Source organism: Trachemys scripta, chromosome 5, assembly GCF_013100865.1.
Source record: "Trachemys scripta elegans isolate TJP31775 chromosome 5, CAS_Tse_1.0, whole genome shotgun sequence".
Taxonomy (NCBI): domain Eukaryota; kingdom Metazoa; phylum Chordata; order Testudines; family Emydidae; genus Trachemys; species Trachemys scripta.
This window is the reverse complement of record NC_048302.1, coordinates 132,454,450-132,474,169: the sequence shown is the minus strand read 5'-3', so window position 1 is coordinate 132,474,169 and position 19,720 is coordinate 132,454,450. Positions and strand designations below refer to the sequence as shown.

At 47.3% G+C, this 19,720-nt stretch overlaps 1 protein-coding gene across 8 annotated transcripts in view; it reads left to right on the top strand.

The window, feature by feature from the left end:
• The window catches only part of LZTS3 (leucine zipper tumor suppressor family member 3), a 157,367-nt gene that overhangs the window by 90,301 nt on the left and 47,346 nt on the right, over positions 1 to 19,720 (top strand). The window lies entirely within an intron of this gene.

Below are 19,720 nucleotides of genomic sequence, written 5' to 3'. Positions count from 1 at the left end.
GGATGGTCTAGATAATACTTAGTCCTGCCATGAGTGCAGGGACTGGACTAGATGACCTCTCGAGGTCCCTTCCAGTCCTCTGATTCTATGATTCTAAACAGCAGCCACTTTTCACTCCAGGGGCGGCTGCTTTTTGAGACATGAGTGTAGCGTTGTGTGTATGTATTTATACCGCGCTGAACTGGGTGGTTTGTGGGTGCACCACTGCTCTCTGCTGGAGAGAGTCAAAACTGCTCTACTGTGTACCATAGGGTCTATGCATGGAGCTTTAGTATAAGTGGTAAGGAACTGGGCCAGTGGAATAGTAGGATCTGACTTTGGAGCTGTTGCAGAGACGTTTTGAATATGTGGAGCATACAGCGATCTGATATGACACTACCGCATGTAGGAAGCAAAGGAGTTGCAAGTTGTAACTGAGAATGTACCCTATGCTTTGTAAAGTCCTTTGGTATCCTTCAGCTTGAAAGGTGTTGTCTGAGGCTTAGATAATAGTCCCTTCCATTCCTGTGTCGTGCCTTTTATTTGCAGGGTTTGTGCCATTCTTACTGCAGAATGTAGTAGAAATGCAAACGATTCAGGCAACCCCAATACAAATCATAAGATCTACTATTTATGGCAGGCAGCATTTTTAAGCCACGTAGGAACTGGCTTATTCTCCAGTCAGGCCGCTCCCATCCAGGGAGGGATAGGAGGGAAATGAATAACGAGAAAGTTTCCATTGGTAGTGGTGTGTTGCAGGGCTGCAGGTGGGAGCTGTATCAATGCCCTTGAAATTCCTTGTGCCCAGTTAATTATAAATCGAGGCTGGATTCACAATACTGAGTTGTTAAAGCCTTGGCGAGGGAGGCGGAGGCGGCTTGTTCTGAAAATGGGCATGGTTTGTAAACATACCTTGAATGGTTTTTTTTTTTTTCTCTCTCTACCCGTGAGAATGTTGGGGAGGCTGGAATGAGAGATAGTCTCCTTAGCCTGCTGGCGCCAGAGACATCAGCCAGCTGGCTCTGTGTGTGTGTCCCACTGTGGAACAGGAGATGAGACTGGTGGCTCTGATCCTCAATGGAGCTACACCAATTCACATCAGCTGAGCAGCTGGCCCGTGTATTCCCAATGCTTTTCACAACTCACTGGTTTAATAGACACCTCATTGCATTCCAAAGGGATAATTTATAAGAGGGTTCTCAACCAGGGGTACGCGTACCCCTGGGGGTACGCAGAGGTCTTCCAGGTGGTACATCAACTCATCTAGATATTTGCCTAGTTTTACAACAGGCAGCATAAAAGCACTAGTGAGTCTGAAATTTTAATTCGCACTTACAATGACTTGTTTATACTGCTCTATATACTATACACTGAAATGAACATACAATATTAATATTCCAATTGATTTATTTTATAATTATATGGTAAAAAGTCAGAAATTTTTCAGTACTCGTGTGCTGTGACACTTTTTTGTATTTTTATGTCTGATTTTGTGAGCAAGTAGTTCTTAAGCGAGGTGAACCTTGGGGGTACGCAAGACAAATCAGAGTCCCAAAAGGGGTATAGTCGTCTGGAAATTTTGAGGGCGGCTGATTTAGAATGCAAGAACAGCTATACTGGGCCAATGGTCTGTCTAGCCCAGTTCCAGGTGCTTCAGGGGGAACGAAGAGAATGGGACGATTATCAAGTGATCCATCCCCTGTCATCCAGTCCCAGTTTCTGGCAGTCGGAGGTGTAGGGACACCCGGAGCCTGGGGCAATGCAGAACCCATGTGTGATTGTAGAACGCGGTCCTTCAGGCCACTCCGTGCCTTAACAAAGCAACACTAAAGTGCTGTGCAGCCCATAGCTCACGGGTGTGACTTGCGTGGACATCCAGTGAGTCACACTTGTCTAACTGAGGGCAGAATTGGGCCTCTTAATTAACCATAACTGGGCAACATGCCTGAGTAAATCCCTGAGAGGGTGGAAATCCCCATTCAAACATAAGGCCCAATCCTGCAAGGTACTGACCCCTTCAGTTCTCGTTGTGGAGTGGAAGGTGCTTGGCACCTTGCAGGATCAGGTCCTTTGAAAGCTGGGATTTACTTTACTAATCACTAGAGAGTCTCCCTCTGCCAGGGGAAATCTACACTGGCTGTTTGCAGCCACATCTCAGCTCCCTTGTGCTGGCCGTGGGGCACAAACGGGCTGGATCGCAACAGAGAATCTGGCCTTTAATCTTCTCCAACCTGTCCTTCAGCGCTGGAACGTTTATTCCATTTACATGGGGCTGACTTGTGCCAAGAGCATTTCATGCTAACTCTATGAGCCCCCAAGGATTCAGCACTGCTTAGCACTTCTGTGGCGCTTTCCCTCAGGAACGCTCAAAGGGCCGGACCAAGGTGAGCACCAAGCAGTATCCCTGTTTCTCAGATGGGGGAAACTGAGGCACAGGCAGGTCAAGGGACTTGCCTAAGGTCACACAGGGATTCCGTGACAGAGCTCAGAAGGGAACTCAAGTCTTTTAACACTGTCTTCCCATTGGTCCACCCTGCCCCGCCCCTCCCACCGTTCCAGTGATTTCATCTGACTTTAAAATATAGTTTTGACTGGACTTTGTCTGCCCTATGCTGATTGGCTCTCCAGCTCTTGTTCTCCCCCTTCTTCACGGTATCATCACCTCAGCTTCACTCCACCCCCACCTCTGTGACCCTTTTCTTCCTTGCCCTGTCCCCCTCTGTGCTGCTTCCTGGGGTACCCAGGGTTGTAAGGCACCTCACTACCACCTGGCCTGTGCCTGCAGGGAGTCAGCTCCCAACTCCACTGGCAATGCAAGCCCTCCCCTCTCGGCCTACGCAGGCCCCACTACTGGTTAGCGATAGATGCACTCCAGCTCCAACCGTCTCCCTGGAGTGTCCAGCCTCTGGTCCATCGGACACTCGCAGTATTCACAGATCTGCTGCTTTCAAAGAAGCAGGACACTCCAGCTTTCCTTGAGATCACCACTCCGCTTCCCACACCGCACGTAGGTTTGAAATCCAGTTGAAGTGTATGTAGCAAAGCAGAGAGATTCAAGCAAAAGCAAGTACAAGTATTGGAAACAGACTACATATGAAATAAAATCATAACACGCTCCAAAAGCTAGACTTAATTAACAAGATACTCGCATCCAATAGAGTATTGCTCCCCCAAAATCCCTGCAGCACTTCGTAGCCAGGTTGGTTATGACCCTTCTTTCATGAGACCAGCATGCTGTCACCTTGCCTTCTAGGTGAAGGATTCAGCGTGTCTCTTTGCTCTCCACAATACCAGACCAATCTTTTGTTTGTATTCAGACAGGACACCTCTCTGTTGTTTGTTTCTTCCTGTAGACTTCTGTTCTGGTAGATTTTTGCAATTTCTCCATTTGCACCTGGCTCAGTATGCAAATAAGTCTGCAATACACAAATAGCTGGAGTAGGAGCCAGGTGTCAGTTACCTTCACCTGAAAGGAACATCTCCGAGGTAGATCACCTCCTGGTAACCTGCCTTAGTCTGGTCTACACTAGAAAACTAGGCTGGCATAACTACGCCACTCGGGGGTGTAACAAATCCACATCCCTAAGCAGCGCAGTTAAGTAGACCTAAGTCCCCATGTAGACGGTGCTAGGTCCACAGAAGAATTCTTTCATCAGCGTAACTACCATCTTTCGGGGAGGTGGATTAGCTACACTGATGGAAGAACCCCTCCCATCGGCATAGGTAGTGTCTACGCTGAAGCACTATAGTTCACATTGGCTTGGTCAGCCACTCACATGTTCACAGAAACCAAACCGACCGGTGAGGTCCTGGTCATCTTTGAATCATAGAATCATAGAATCATAGAATATCAGGGTTGGAAGGGACCTCAGGAGGTCATCTAGTCCAACCCCCTGCTCAAAGCAGGACCAATTCCCAGCTAAATCATCCCAGCCAAGGCTTTGTCAAGCCGGGCCTTAAAAACCTCCAAGGAAGGAGACTCCACCACCTCCCTAGGTAACGCATTCCAGTGTTTCACCACTCTCCTAGTGAAATAGTTTTTCCTGATATCCAACCTGGACCTCCCCCACTGCAACTTGAGACCATTGCTCCTTGTTCTGTCATCTGCCACCACTGAGAACAGCCGAGCTCCATCCTCTTTGGAACCCCCCTTCAGGTAGTTGAAGGCTGCTATCAAATCCCCCCTCATTCTTCTCTTCTGGAGACTAAACAATCCCAGTTCTCTCAGCCTCTCCTCATAAGTCATGTGCTCCAGACCCCTAATCATTTTTGTTGCCCTCCGCTGGACTCTTTCCAATTTTTCCACATCCTTCTTGAACCTGAAGAACAAACAACATCGCTGTGCTGCTGTAGCGTTTTAAGTGTAGACAAGCTCTTAACTCCAAGACCTTAAGAACATATTTTCAGTCTAGGTACAGAACTCCTTATATAGTATCTGTATGTACATGTCACACTGATTATGCTGGCTAGTGGGCTACTGGCTCTCAGCAGAGACCTCACATCCAGCCTTTGATGACCTGTTATGCAGACATCTGACCCAGGGGTTCCCTGTAAAACCCTATGTACCCCCTGTGCCCTCTACCAGTTGACACCAAGGGTCCCTGGATCTACAGGGGCCGACTTTTCAAAGTGCCAGGGGGTGACCAATCCCCAGCTCTGCCTCAGACCCCACCCCCACTCCACCCCTTCCCCCAAGGCCCCACCCTGCCTCTTCCTGCCCCTGCTCCACCCTGCCCCACCTCTTCCCGCCCCCACCCTGCCTCTTCCCATCCAGTTCCTCCCCCTCCTCCCCCAGAGCCTCCTCAATGCTGTGAAACAGCTGATCATGGCAGGCAGGAGCAGGGCCGGCTCCAGGCACCAGCCCACCAAGCATGTGCTTGGGGCGGCGCCTGGAGGGGGGCGGTACGGCGGGGCGCTCCGGCCCGAGAGCGGGGCCGCGACTGGGCTCGCCGCCCTCCCCGCAGCGCTCCGGCCGCCGGGGAGAGCGGAGCCGCAGCGGGCTCGCCGCCCTCCCCCTGGCACTGGTCTGTCCCCCCACACACACCTGCGGTGGGAAGCAGAGCGACACAGCGGGGAGCCAGCGGAGTGGAGCAGGCTGGGGCTGGGTTCCTCTGCTTCCCACCACCGTCGGTGAGTACAGGGGTAGGTCTGACCCCTGCTGCCAGCGTCAGGCTCCCCCCGCTAATCCCCTGGGCCGCATCCATCGCTGGGGGAGGTGGCTTGGGAGAAGGGGTGCAAAAAGGGGGTGGGGTGGGGACGGGAAGAGGTGGGGCAGGGGCGGAGGGAGTTGTCCCTGGCCCTGCACCCCCCTAGGAACGTCCCTGCCCCTTGCAGTGGGTGCATCCCACAGGGGGGCCCGCTGGGGGATGGAGCTGGCCACCGGCACTGCTGCATACGAAGCCCGCAGCTGCGTAGGGCTCCATGAAATTTCGGACAATTTGGTGCCCCAAATTTCGTGGTGCCCTACGCAGCTGCATATTCTGCGTATGCCTGAGGACAGCCCCGGCCGTATAGTTCACAAAACCAGCTTGAAGAGGGATGATCTTCTTAAAAAGAAAGGACAAGACCCCACCCTCTTTGCCAACAGAACCAGGAGATGTTGGCAACCCTTGTGAAGGAGAAAGGAAGGGCTCCATACTGGGCTAACTAAGGGAAATTTAATGTCCAGTGATCTACGGGAGGTCAGACTAGAAAGGTGGTCTAATGGTCCCTTCTGACCTTAAACTCTAGGTGCTCCCTGTAAACATCCACAAGGCCACTTCACTTGTTCTCCTTCAGATCCCTCCTGAAAACTTCCTTTTCTGTGCTGCCTACAAGAAACTTGACAACGGTCAGGCTGCTGGTGTGCAGAGAGCCCTGCCCGTCAACGGTGACTGGAATTGTCTCATTGTTCCCTTGTAATCGCCCTCATCTGTCTGTACCCATCTCTTGTCTCCCGCTTAGATCAGAAGATCTTTTGGACGGGGGCCATGCTTTTTTTGTTGTTCTGTGTTTGTACAGCACCTAGTGGGGCCCTGGGCCGTGACAAGAGCTCCCAGCCACTACGATAGCACTGATAATAATAAATAGTAATGCAACTGTGAAGATTAGCCTCTCCAGAAACTAAACTCTGGAGGAATCAGACTGTACCTGGAAGCTTCTGCAAGATCTATCTTACATTTTTTATTATGGGCTGCGGGCCAGGTTTACAAAGCGCCGGATTCTGACGGTCCTAAGAGCATTGTGCAGCATTTTACTCCACAACTAATCCCAGGGCATCGTAAAGCAGGGTGTTACTCAACATAAGATGTAGGGCCTGTTAATCCCCTAGATCCACAGCAGAGCTCCTGCCGATAGCAGGAAGAGGCTTACACAGAGATCAAGGGTAGCATGTGTTCCTGGTGTAGGCACGGTGGGCTTTCCGAAAGCCCTCCCCATTGGCTTAAACTGTGCTCTGACTGACTCCAGTGGGACTTCACTTTTGCAAACCACGCCCTATACACCTCTACCCCGATATAACGTGACCCGATATAACATGAATTTGGATATAATGCGGTAAAGCAGCGCTCTGGGGGGGCGCGGGGCTGCGCACTCCAGCGGATCAAAGCAAGTTCAATATAACATGGTTTCACCTATAATGCGGTAAAAAAATTTTGGCTCCCGAGGACAGCGTTATATTGGGGTAGAGGTGTATTTTAGGGCTAGCTAGTCTTTGTATCTAGCTAGTCTTTGTAAGCATGTGTCTCCTATCTCTGTTACCTTCCTTCATCCCCTCTGATAGTCTTGCACCCCGCTTGACCTTCAGTTGGATTGTAAGTTCTTCAAGGCAGCAGGAACTGCCTTCCAGTGTGTGCATGCCCCCCGTGCCCAGCACATTGGGACCTGATCTTTGTTGGGGCCTCTGGGTGCTCCCACTCCCAAAATCACGTTGCAATTAGTGGGGTAAAAGTGATGCTGCGCACTTTGAGAACCCCTGCTAGCTGGCTGTTTACAGGTGATTACCCAGTATGTGCACTTCATTGCAGTAACTGTATGAGTTAGGTCATTTTACCCCTAAATTATTTGAAAATCTTGCTAACTTTAAAAGGCGCAGATCTGCTCCAATGAGCTACAGGGAGGAAGCGCATGATCAATGTCTCTGCAAATCAAGCCATTGCTACTGAGCAGTGATACCTCCTCCACCCCTGCTCCATGCGTCTCTGGCTCCTACGGCCATAATAGAACCTTTAACCTTCTAACCTACCTGCCTGACCACTGTTCTCCAATAATGGACAGGACACACAGGGGTAGGAGCGTAGTATAGAATCACCTTTTTTATTGTATTGACGACAACTACTTTTTGCTCATGTACATGGCTGTGTGTTCCCCCCCCCCCCCCCCCGCGGAAATTTAAGGTTGTTTCATGACGACTTTGTCATTTGCCATCCAGCAAATGCCTTGTCTACACTAGGGACAATAAACAATCAGAGGCCCTAGAAGGCTTGTAGAACGCTTTGTGTCCATGCACCAAAATGCCCCGAGAGGTCTAATAGCTGGGTAGCACAGCCAGCCTTCCGACAGGTTTAATACCTGGTTAAAGCTTCCCCAGTTCATTCTGAACCAGTTTAGTCCCAGTGTGGATGCTAACAAGCTGAAACAGTACAGCTAGTCCTCCTGCTACTGGCCTGCCACCATCTCCCAGAATACACTGCTGCTGGGAGCCGAGGCGGGCGTTGTGGGATAGGTCCCCAGAGGGCACGGCAGTTAAAATGGGTTGGGGGAGGTTCGGCATGGCTAGTGGGGGCTCACTGAGCCGTTTGTTCTTAAATGGGTTCAGTTACAGCTCGTTCACTTTTCTAGGGTGGTTATGGCCAAAATGGAGGCTTAGCATGTCCAGAGTCTCCTGGACAAAGGCTCTAGGTGTACGTCTACGCTGCAGTGAAATACCCGCGGCTGACCCATGTCAGCTGACTCGGGCTAGGGCAGGGGTGGGCAAACTTTTTGGCCCGAGGGCCACATCGGGGTTGCAAAACTGTATGGAGGGCCGGGTAGGGAAGGCTGTGCCTCCCCAAACAACCTGGCCCCCACCTCCTATCCGATCCCTCCCACTTCCCGCCCCCTGACGGCCCCCCTCAGAACCCCCGACCCATCCACCACCACCCTGCTCCTTGTCCCCTGATCGCCTCCTCCCGGGCCCTCCTGCCCCTAACTGCCCCCTCAGGACCCCACTCCCTATCCAACCCCCCCTGCTCCCTGTCCCCTGACTGCCCCCTCATCCACTCCCCTACCCCCTGACAGGTCCCCCGGGACTCCCACTCTTATCCAACCCCCACCCCATCCAACCGCCCCCAGCTCCCTGTCCCTTGACTGCCCCCCGGGACCCCTTATCCAACCCCACCAGCCCCCTTACCATGCCGCTCAGAGCAGCATATCTGGCAGCCGCGCCACCCGGCTGGAGCCAGACACGCTGCCCTGCAGAAGCGCACAGCCCCGCCGCCCAGAGCGCTGCCCGCATGGCTGTGGGGAAGGGGGACAGCAGGGGAGGGGCTGGGGGCTAGCCTCCCCGGCCGGGGGTCAAGGACCAGGCAGGACGGTCCCATGGGCCAGATGTGGCCCGCAGGCCGTAGTTTACCCACCTCTGCGCTAGGGGCTGTTTAATTGTGGTGCACACATTCAGGTTCGGTCTGAAGCAAAGGCTCTAGCCCTTTCATGGGGCCCCAGAGCTTGGGCTCCAGCCGGAGTCTGAATGTGTACACCACAGCCCCGTAACCCGAGTCCCACGAGCCCAAGTGTGCAACATAGACACACCCTAGTTGTTATTTAGGAACCATCCAGGAGGGAACTGTGCAGATTCAAGACTAGTTTCTTCGCAAAATGATCCCTTGGCATCTCCAAGTCGAAAGCAGCAGCACCAGTCGGTAAGAGAGAGATTCCAAGCCTGAAAAGCACAGGCGGGTTATTTTTCTCCCTGCAGGTAGGAGACAACTGACTGAGCCTTAGCGCGGTTTCATTCCTCCGCCAGTTTTGGGTCGCTTGGGTGAAGTTGTTTCAATATGTTGACGGAGGAGGAGGATGTTGGGGAGATGGGGGGGTTCAGACTCAGCTGTGCTGACTCTGCCTTGTGTTGCTGGCTTCTAGTGAGATGTGGCCAGCACTTCGGGGGGCAGGAGAGGTCACAAGGGGCTGCAGACCCAGCCAAAAGGTAAGTTTTTGAATTGATTCGTGTTGCTGAGAGGTGTGCTTTCAGCACTATCTTACCAAAGCTCTTGCTCCCAGGTTAGAATCAAAGTTTTTCAGACCACTTTAAGCAGTGGACCTGGTGGCTCTGAAAGGCAAACCGGAATGTTTGTGTTAAAACAAACGCAACTGGACTAGATCCTGCCAGATGCTCAGTCACAATCATTAGCAGCATTTCAGCCCCACACCTACCCCCTGTCCCATCTTCTCTTTCTCCAACACCACTTCCCTGCGGTCCCTTTACTGCTCTGCTCCCGCCTGCTGGTGACCTGGGAGGGCATTCAGACCTCTGTGGCTATGGAACAAGCAAGTCTTTCCTTGATCACTTGCCCTGTGTTTTTATTTTTTTGTTTCACTTTCTCGTTTCTACCACACAAGGAAATAATGTCTCCATTAGTCACACTTCAGATGAAAGTGCCAAGGATTGCAGGGTTGCCAGCTCACGGTTTGACAGCAAATCTCGTATCTTTCTGCTGGGCCGAAGGATCACGTAAATTGGAGAGAATCTCAGCTTGCAATTTAAAAAAATAAATAGGTTTCTAGGCCCTATGTTGTGGGGAAAAGTCAGAAAACATGAACCTTAAAAGCTCAGACACCAGCAAGCAAATACAAACACCACCAAGTTGTTCTTTCGAAGCCAAGCTTATGATTTGGAAGCGGTCCAATGCATGATGTTTAATTTTTGAAAATCATGATGGATGTGGAGAAAGTAAATAAGGAAGTGTCATTTACTCCTTCTCATAACACAAGAACCAAGGGGTCACTAAATGAAATTAATAAGCAGCAGGTTTAAAACAGATGAAGTATTTCTTCACACAAGACAGAGTCAACCTGTGGAACTCTTTGCCAGAGGATGTTGTGAAGGCCCAAGGGTTCAAAAAAGAACTAGATACATTAATGGAGGATAGGTCCATCAATGGCTATTAGCCAGGATGGGCAGGGATGGTGTCCCTAGCCTCTGTTTGCCAGAAGCTGGGAATGGGTGACAAGGGATGGATCACTTGTTGATTACCTGTTCTGTTCATTCCCTCTGAAGCACCTGGCATTGGCCACTGTTGGAAGACGGGATACTGGACTAGATGGACCATTGGTCTGACCCAGTATGGCCGTTCCAATGTTCTTATTATTTGGTATTGGCAATCCTGGGAGCGAGGCACAAGAAACTCAGCTTCCTCATGGCTGCAGCGTCCTGCTTTCTGAGTGGGTGGAAATGATCCCACTTTTTCCTCTGGCCCTATCCTGCATCCTGACAGATTGGGCTTGGAGGGAACAGAGCAGGGATCTGATCCACCCTGCATCACCAGATAAGACTTAGGGCTAAGTATCTGAATGGGGGAGGGGTCAGCTGCCATATTTGGCCATTTCCCTCTCTTGGCTTCAGGGACAGCAGGAGCCACTAAGCAATCTACCCTAACCCTAAACTCTAAAAGCCCGGGGATGGTCAAGGGGGGATAATAGCTGTTGACTGGGTCTCCTTCTCTCGCTGCCGGGTAGGGATCTGAGGCTGGGCAGGCAAGGCCTTCGTGTGTTGGATTAAAACAAAAAAAGGGTGAATTGATCCCTGTGTAACTCCACAGACTTCAGTGGTGTTGCTTTGGATTTACACTGGTCTAAATATGTGCCCATTGACAGCTCTCAATACATAACAACCCCCAGGGGCTCACTTCTAATCTCACTCGGGTCGCTTCAATGGGGCTGCTCCTGGGGGGGGAGGGAATAGCTCAGTGGTTTGAGCATTGGCCTGCTAAACCCAGGATTGAGAGTTCAATCCTTGAAGGGGCCATTTAGGGAACTGGGGTAAAAATCTGTCTGGGGATTGGTCCTGCTTTGAGCAGGGGGTTGGACTAGATACCTCCTGAGGTCCCTTCCAACCCTGATATTCTATGATTCTATTGACCAGTGCACCGAACTCAGATCAGAATAGGGGTGGATGCATGCTGGTGATTGGCTTACCTCTCTTTAGCGACACTGAGACCCTGGGCCAGTGCCCCAGCCCCATTGTAGTTACCGTGAAGTAGAGCTTAGAGCTCAGAGCCTGTATCACTAGGGATCTTGCCAATTTCTGCTTGTTTCTTTGAGTGCTTTAAAATAAAAACCTGGCACAAAATTAAGTTCCTGGGTAAGATTATTTCTTTAGACTCTGCAGAGGGCAGATCTTCCACTGGTGCAGCTCCGCGGACTTCAGGGAGAGCAAAGGATGTGTCCCAAGGACTGGGCAGGTGCTGCATTCTTCCAGTTGCTACTGGCACCGAGCAGGATCTCCCTGACGTGACATAGGCTATCACCGCTCTTCATCTGGCACACTGTAGACAGTAGATGGGCTTTGCTGTAACGCCTGTCTCAGTCCCAGTCACCCCTGCAATGCTCCCGTGAAGAGTTTCCCTCTCCTTAAACATTCAGTAGATTTTTGTAATTAAATGCCCAGCGGGCATAGGCCACATGACCAGAAGGGCTATTCTTCCTGCAAGGTCAAATGAGTTTACCCCTGTAAGATTTTGATAGCCAGCTTTCACGACTCAGTCTTTTGGTGTTGCTCTCCTTTTTCTTTTAATTAAAGCAGTTGAAGGTCAGCGCGGGAAAGCCATGAGCTGTTTGCTGGATTACTTGACCTTCCTTAAGAATGTGTAACATAAGCAGCTGGTTCTAAAACTGTCTGCGTGAGTCTTGGCTTCCGTGTTTAAAAATGAGTCTAGCACATTGGGGTTGACAGGATATTTTCTCGGTGCTGTAATGGCTTGAGCCAAAGCCCACAGAAGTTGTTGAGAACCTTTCCATTGACTTCAGTGGGTGTTGAAAGGGCCCTGGTCTAGAAATGTTAGTGAACAGCCCGGGAGAGTCTCCACAATTCAGTTGGCTAGTGTGATACTTTTTAAAAAAAAATGTGTCCAGCTCTGATAACCAAAAGCCAGAACTTGCAGCCCTTGTGGGAGGAAGGGCTGTATCATTAGTTATAATTTGGGTGACAGGCATGCCTAGAGGCCTCACTGTGCTAGGTGCTGTACGTATAGCCTAGTGAGAAAAAGTCCCTGCCCTGATGAGCTCACAATTTAAATAGACAAGGCACAAAGGGGTGGGAGGAGACACTGAGTCACACAGAGGTGAAGTGACTTGCTCAAGATCATACGGTAGGTCAGCAGGAGAACTGGGAATAGTACACGTCTCCTGATTCCCAGTCCAATGCTGTGTCACCTGGCCCACACTGTTGTAGAATTAGGTCATTGGTACAAACTAGGAATGTTCTGTGTGAGTGTGAGCGGTTTATACAGTACTGGCCCATGCAATAAGGCAGTGCCATGTTTGTATTCAGCAGACGTAACTGATATCAGTCATCATCGTGAGATTGTGACCGTGCCCTGTGATGTGATATCATTTTTCAACTTGCTCCCTGGGGTGAGCGTTCTCACTGTCAGGACCTCAGCTAGGAAACTCCTGCCTAGAGCCTTACCCTAGTTGCATTCAGAACAAAGCGGGACGCCCGATGAGAGCTTAGCTATTCAGTCGAGTCTGAATAAGGACCTTACTATTGATTGATTAGTTGTTTGTCACGTGCTTGGAACACACAAAGGCCCCATAGGTGCTGAGTCATGATTGAGTCTTACATTTGTATAGGAGCTGTCATCCAGACAAATCCCAAAGCCTCTCAGGATATGTCTACGCTGCAGCTTGGAACATGCCTCCCGACCTCGATAGAAAGACTCACGCTAGCTTTGATCAGGTTAGCGTGCTAAAAATAGCAGTGTGATGCTGTGGCTCGGGCTATTCGCCCGAATACAAGCTCAGGTGGCTAGCCTGAGCCATCCACTCGTGCCGCAGCGTTCACGCTACTATATTTTAACGTGATAGCTGGAGCAAAACTGGTGAGTCTTGTCTACCCAGATCTACCCTCTTGTCTTGTCTTGTCTACCCTCCCAGCTACAGGGTAGCCATATTTTACAATTGCAGTAACGGTTTAGATCTCCCAGTGTGGCCACCTCCAGGGTGGAACACGGCAGCTGATGAACAGCGCCCTACAACACTAAACAGCAGTTAAGGACAGGAAAGAAAGAAGCAAGTAAAATTGATAGAAATTGTAGTGGGACAGAATGTAAATATGCAAGTTGGTGCTTAGCAAGGAGAATGAAGTTTTTTTTGCCAAACATGCTATGGATCTTTGAGTACAGAGTGGCCAGGACCTTGGTTTTATGTTTCCTGGTCCTCCTGAGGCACTGGTTTGAGTATCCCTTCAAAAGGCAAGAGCTCCACCTGCTGATAAGCAACACCATCAATAAGTACTGTAGGACCTAAGCTGTTAGGTTCGGTTTGATTGTTAAGCTGTTGCTGTTGTGTCATCGTAATAATACCTAGCTCTTATCTAGCACTTTTCATCAGTAGATCTCAAAGCTCTTCACAAAGGAGGTCAGTGTTGTTATCCCATTTTGTAGATGGGGAAACTGAGGCACAAAGGGGGAGCGTGATTTACCCAAGACTACCGGGCTGGTCAGTGGTGGAGCCAGGAATCGAATGCCTGGGTTTTCTAAGTCCCAATCCAGTGCTCTGTCTGCTTGGCTGCACTGCCTCCCCTAAGACAGGGTAAGAAATGGGAAGATGTGGGCTATGTGGAGTAGCTGTTGTGTGGGCTTTGAGGACTGAGTTAGCACACAGAGAGGTACTTGCCCAGGAGAACACCATCCCCAGCCTCTCCAGCTTTAGCCTCAGTCTCACTGGATGTGGTCTTGTCCAAGCAATGAACTTACCAGCCAAGTACAAGCCCTGTGCAGTTCCACACCTTCCCCTGATCAGGAAATACCCAGCAATCAACAGCTAGGACAGAACAGGCTGGGTGATTGTAAAGCACCTTCAACCCAAGGGATGCATAGCAGGATGATCGAAGGGCACATGAGGAAAAACTGAGTGCATGCTGTCAAAGTTAGACTCAGGACTCATAGTTTGTCAGACCACTCTGTTTTATTAGCACAGCGCTCTGCTAATACATTCAGATAATGTGAGCCTCCATGCAAGATTCAAACAGTCTTATTTATACAGATAAAAGGGTGTAAACTAAACAAAGGGACAGAGAGAGCAAAATTGTAAAATATGCATGGAGCACAATATGCATAACCTGCTTCCTTGTTAACTCTTATCGATCTAAGACTAATGCTTCACCAATTGCCCTTAAGTGGCAAGTTAAGCAGTTAATGTCTGCTTTCCTGCCCCCCTGGCTTGCAGCATTTCTCATTTCTACTTAAAGGTACATACAGCATTCTTTAATTCATTCTATTTCTTTAATATAATTCATTTCACTTTCACAATCCCTCCTTTTGGTCAAGCTTACGCAAAGACCAACAATTACTGGGTTCCACATATTAACAGTTCTTTATCTCTTCGTTCATCAGTGATATTTAACACCATCATATTAGCACTCTGTTTTGGGGCAGTCACCTAGGTGGCATACCGTACACAATTCTGGATACAACAGGAGATTAACTGAAAACATACAAAAATCATTAGGATTCCACACAGGATAGTCAGGGCTCCCTGAAACAACCAGTTTCCTATGCCAGAGAAATTGAATAGGTTACTTAGCCACTTCCATAAATAACTTGGCTCTTCATGGGGAAGATATGCAATTTGTTCTAAGTGACTAGCACAATCTATTACCTCATTGGTGTCGTCAGGTATGAACACACAACATTCTTTTCCAATGAGAGCACAGGTCCCTCCTTTGGCTGCCAGCACTATGTCCAATGCCTGACGGTTTTGGAGGGCCATCTGTTGGATCGCCCCTGTTTCTTTGGCCAGGGTCTTTAAACTCTCTCCGGTTTCATTTGCCATTATTTCAACTACTGCTTGTAACCTTAGGAGCCTTTTTGCATGGTGTATTACTCCCCCAAGTGGGATAAGGGAACCGCCAATGGCCTCTTCCCAGGTCAAGGGGCTTATGTTATTTACATACCATTGGGCATCTGAAAAGTCCCTTCTTCTTTGCCTGAAATTACGAAGGCGTTCTCGTGGGAAGGACCCTAGCACTCGGAATTGTGGGAAGAGTCGGGCGGGATAACAGATACCTGACCAGTTAGCTGGTAACACAGTATAAGCTTTGGTCCCACAAACCCAATGATGGCCTATTAAGGCCGGGAAGGGTTGGTTGCACCCATTTGTCACATAGGTGCCTACAAAGGAGGAGTAATATCCTCCGAAGGGTACAGGGTAATTCTCCTTACGAGGAGTGGTGTTATTTGCATGGCATTGAAAGATTGTATTGTTTTCACTAAGATTACTGTAGGGGGAACATGAGATTGATTTTTCTGTTTGATCCCAGGTCGAGAAAAAATTCATATCCCCATACCCGGCCCGCCACTCTTTAGTTTTGTTCGAATAATCCCATACACCATTGGCCACAATATGCTGAAGGCAATGACTTTTTCCCAGATCCAGCCCTGTCCCATTACACACCCAACACCAATGACCTTTTCCCTCCACCACTCTTATCCATTTAGATACAATTATTTCCACTGCTTCCCAAGTGTCATTATTGTTCCATGTTTTGTTAAACGGATGAAGTCCTCCAGTGAGGTCTGGGGAATTGAGTAGGATTGCCAGGACAGGAACACCAGCTTGAGAGTGAGCTGGGATGTGGCTGCAGACCCAGCAATTAGAAATATTAAGGGTCTGAGCTACCCACACTTGCTGCTGGATAAAAGAATTGTCATTGTGGACTCCCCAGACCTTAAGACACCAGCAGCCAAGGAACAGGCGCCACCAGAGGCTCATGTTGGAGGCAAGGCCCTTCGGTTCTGACAACCTCAATTGAGGGAACCGCAGTCACGGTTTTACATCCACCAGGCAGCAGGCGCTAGGCTCACTACTGCTTCTTTTTGGGCCTTGCTTTAGGTCCTCGTCTGTTTCTGGCAACCCTTACGAGAGCGTAGATGGTAAGGTATTGCAGGCTGTTCCTCTACGTCTTCTTCTGGAGTCAAAATTGACTCTGCGTGGTCCTGAGGTGATTGGTTTGCTGGGGGGTGCCTTCTTACACTGCAAAGCATGTATGCACGCTGTGATGCCAGACAGTTTAACAGCCACCTGGATAGTAAGCAGTACCTGATGATTCTTTGATGTCCTTTAAGTCTCTTTACTTCTTCTTCCTTGACTCTGGCTATAACAATGGCCTTCACACCTTATCTTTTCCTGATGCATACATTCCTTATTCACACAGATTGAGAATACAAACAGTAGTATTTTATATGGAGAAAAAAGGCATTGCAAATTAAACCTTGCTAAGTTTTACAATCAATAACCAAGACAATTTACATTGAGACCCAGGCCTTCAATGTTCCTCTAATCTACTTAACATAGACACACTAGAGAATCCTGCTTCTTACTTACTAAACCTTAAAACAAAAAAATGTATATTTAACTAGAGGCCTACTCTGTAATACATATAGGAAACCATAGTAGACATTATAACTTATTCTAAAACAAAAGGGTGACCATAATCAGTCATAAGGATTGTTCTGGTCTGTCATTCCTTTCTGCTATTCAAAAAGGGTGGCTGACAGGGATGAAATCAAATCATACATTAATTCTTATGGGACATTATAAAATCCTGCTCCTACATATCCCCCTTTTGACACTAAGATTATTAATCGCCAGTGTCACTTCTTATTTAGTCCACGTAATAGAAAATACTGGGAGGTGATTTGGGCCTGTGGCTCTAGCTTTGCATAGATTTGTTTTATCCAACAGCACATTTCAAACGTTACAATTAAACACATACAATTTAAAATAAAAAACAATTAGGGTTAGTAACATTAGTATGCCAGTAGTTGTGGGAGACCATTCAGAAAATATATTATACCAATGGTAAGCTGTTATGTCTTTCTGCAGTGGCAATTCTTAACATGTTGCCATTTGCATGTATAATATGAATGGTTCGGTTTCCCACATTGCCCTTTTGTTTGTTTTAGGAACTATGTTACCTTTTTACCTTTTGTAAACACATTACATTACATTACATTTACATTTGTCTATTGGAAGGTTGCTAACACTTCCATTCTTTTAAAACACTTTTCTCCCCAAGTATTAACACATACACATAGCCCATTATACAGTACTTTGGTCTCATTATTTATTTTATCCCACATACAGGATCCTAGGGAGATGTCTTCACTACAGGGCTTTGGAGCAACAGGCATGGATAAGCATACCCACTTTTATTTGTTTCTTATTAGGTTGTCCTGTAGCTGATATTAGCTTTTTCTGAAAGACAAAAATAACATTTTTCTACCCCTTTTGGGGTGGCATTTATTATTGCTTAAAATATTCCTTTCTTTTACAAATACCCTTGCTGATTGCAGGCAAAACAAGAGGAATTACCTCCATATTTTCCTGTGTTTTTGTTCTATAGGCAGGCCAGGTTTTAATGGCTTCTATCTTTTAAGAGTTATGGGGAAATTATCCCACTGTTCAGTCATTAAATCCATGAGGTGATGTACCTCAGTTTTCCCTTTACAGCAGACCAAGGTTACAATATCTTTCCTGCTGTATTAATCTTTAAGTTTGTTCACAGGTAACAGCTGAAAAGCATCATTACCATAAAGGATTTTCTTTCCCCCCAAATCATACACACTATACATTGTTACAGGGGTACTTATTAACATTAAATTTATTTTAATTAAAGGTATCTTGTTATACCGTGCCTTTTATTTAGGCAATTTGTTTGCTGACCAGGTATGTTCTTTATCTGCAACTTCTTTGTGCTGGTAGTTCTCTCACTTCCTTTATTAGTTAGATAATTTGCATCCACACAGGCTCGGCTTTTGGATTCAAAACCATTAGCAGAGCTCAGAGACTCTGTCTTAAAAGGAACACAATTAACTTTTACCAGAGTTTTGATTACTTTTAACTCTTGCTTCCAAAACACACACAGATCTGAAAAAGAAAACACAGTCTATTGTGGCTCCTTTGGAGCCCTAATAGGATTTTAATTAAGTAGCATGTTTTGTTTGCATTTCTTTTACCCCCTCTATAATATACACTGCACACGTCTGCACATTCCTTCTATACTTTAACTTTTAAAACATTAGCCATATTAATTTTTACATAAGGTGTAACTGTTTCTTTTGTTCTTACAGAGTTTTATGTACCCTTATCAAAGAGACAGTCTGATTACACAGAGCCATTTTAAGGCTCAGTGTTTCTAACATTTCTTTTTTTTGTTTTGTGCACCTCACCCCTGCTGTTGCTTCAGAGGGCCACTGTCTTTATTCTTTTCCTACAGCTTTCATTTGCTATTTTGTTACAAAAACAAACAAACAGAATCCAGAATCTCTCCCTATTTTTCTGATTTTGACTGTCCTGCTGCAGTCATGACTTGGTCTTTATTTGAAAACATTTAAATTTTGTAAAGAATCAAGTTACCCCTTAAGGGTCAAATACCAAATCTCAAAGTCAACCAACACTGATTACCTGTGTCTGGCAAAAAGGTCTGTCAGTTTTGCAACTTTGAATTAAAGAGTCAAATGGATTTTTAGTGGCATTATAAACAAAACAAAACCAATTTATCTTAAACTTACAAAACAGGAGTTTTACAAACCTCACATATTCCCACAGACAGACAGATACATACACATTTTCTCTCCCTTAACATCCCTCTTACACTGCTTTGTTTTTTACATAGCTGTACATAGATTACATTACCTTTATACATTTGGGGCAGTTAAGTTCCAATAGAACCCCCCCTATGTTCTTTTAGCAAATTTGACTCAATTGTCCATAGTCAAATGATTTTAATTAGATAGTCTCTTTACCTGGATTATTTACAGACATTCCTCTGGAAAAGGGCCCATTTTTCCTTTAGAATGGCTGCAAAGAAACCAAGAATTCTTTTAACAAGATCCTTTTTAACATTTTCACAAAGTTTAACTGTTTAATTCTCTCCAGCCTCTGTAGAGTTAACTTTTCACTCTTTCCTTAAATCACTTGTTTATTTCCCAAAATGACACCTTTATCAACTCAGATTTCACCCTTTTAAGTATTGTTCCAGGGGTTCATACTTGCACTTACTCCTGACACTATGCCCTTAGGGCTTCCAACCTGGTTTTTTTTTGTTGTTTTTTTTTTTTAGTTTCTTTATCTGTTGCTTGCCTGCTTGTCTGGGCCCAATCCTGCTTTTTCCAATGGATCGTTTTTGTGAGTGATATTGTGGTCATTTCACAATTTTGAAAGAAATGCTTAAGGAAAGGGACCAGAAGGGTGGGGGCTAGTTGAGGAGCCCACCCTCCTTGCTGAATTGGTAATGGAACATTAAAGAATCAGTTTCTGAGGCAGACAACGAAGGGGAACAGAACAAGGGGCATTTTATCCTTTTTACAATGAGAGGGGAGTATGAAGGGAGTTGGGATCGATCCGGGGTTGTTGTTTTTTTTTTGTCAGAGAACAGGGTGAAGGGGAGCGCTCAGACTGGTGGGGAGAGGCAAATCGTAGGTGGACAAAATCAAAACTCACCTCTCTCAAATATTCAAATAATAAATTAAAAGCTTTATTAAAAGCCTCCTCTCCCACCACCAGT